Source organism: Pituophis catenifer, unplaced genomic scaffold (assembly GCF_029215685.1).
Source record: "Pituophis catenifer annectens isolate HBS135680 unplaced genomic scaffold, rPitCat1.0.hap2 SCAF_12, whole genome shotgun sequence".
Classification (NCBI taxonomy): domain Eukaryota; kingdom Metazoa; phylum Chordata; class Lepidosauria; order Squamata; family Colubridae; genus Pituophis; species Pituophis catenifer.
The window spans coordinates 2496294-2497602 of NW_027256892.1; positions in this window are offsets into that span (position 1 = coordinate 2496294).

The window sequence follows — 1309 nt, forward strand, 5'->3', positions numbered from 1 at the left end:
CTTCCACTTCCGGGGCCCGGCCGGGCGTGCGCCGGAAGTGACGAACGGACGAACCGCCAACGCGGCGAGGAAAGGGAGGGGGGAGCCGAGGAGCGCGCGCAACTCTCGCTCTCGCTCGCTCGCTCTCGCTCTCCCAGGGAGTCCGTAGAGCTGCGAAAAGTTCAGAGGGACGCGCCCACGCTGTCCTTGTGAGTCAGCGAAGCCCAAACGCTGAGCTCGGGTCGCACGAGACGCCAAACTCCGTCCTGAGCCAACTTGGCCGCCTCTACTTTGCAACGCTGAGCCAAAGCAGCCAGAGGCTGTAATGCCATATGCAGGGTCAAATAATATATGTGCATAATTTTATTTTATTTTATTTTATTTTATTTATTCATGTATGCATGCATGTATTTTATTTTATTTTATTTATTCATGTATGTATGTATTTTATTTATTCATGTATGTTTGTATGTATGTATGTATTTTATTTATTTATTTATTTACATATTTTATTTATTTATTCATGTATGTATGTATTTTATTTATTTATTTATTTATTCATGTATGTATTTTATTTTATTTTATTTATTTATTTATTCATGTATGTATGTGCATGTATGTCTTTATTTTATTTATTTATTCATGTATGTCTTTATTTTATTTATTTATTCATGTATGTATGTATTTTATTTATTCATGTATGTATGTATTTTATTCATGTATGTATGTGCATGTATGTCTTTATTTTATTTATTTATTCATGTATGTATGTATTTTATTTATTCATGTATGTATTTTATTTAATTTATTTACGTATTTTATTTATTCATGTATGTATGTATGTATGTATTTTATTTATTCATGTATGTATGTATATATGTATTTTATTTTATTTTATTTATTTATTCATGTATGTATGTGCATGTATGTCTTTATTTTATTTATTTATTCATGTATGTATGTATTTATTTTATTTATTTATTCATGTATTTATTTATTTATTTATTTTCATCAGTCACATGGCTGACTAAAGTGGCTCAGTGGCTAAGACACTGAGCTTGTTGATCAGAAAGATCGGCGGTTCAAATCCCTAGTACAGGTCTCCTGCGTGAGCAGGGGGTTGGACTAGATGGCCTCTAATGTCGCCTTCCAACTCTTGTTACTGTTAAACCCGATGTAGTGTATATTGGAGGGGGTGACCCTTTGAGAACTCAGTGCAAAGAAATTTCATTCCGATTAGTGTGCAATTCAAAGTGACCATAAAGTTATTCTAAGCCTAAATGTAGAAGGCCTAAGGGGGATGGACAGATCCTGATGCAACTTTTGACCA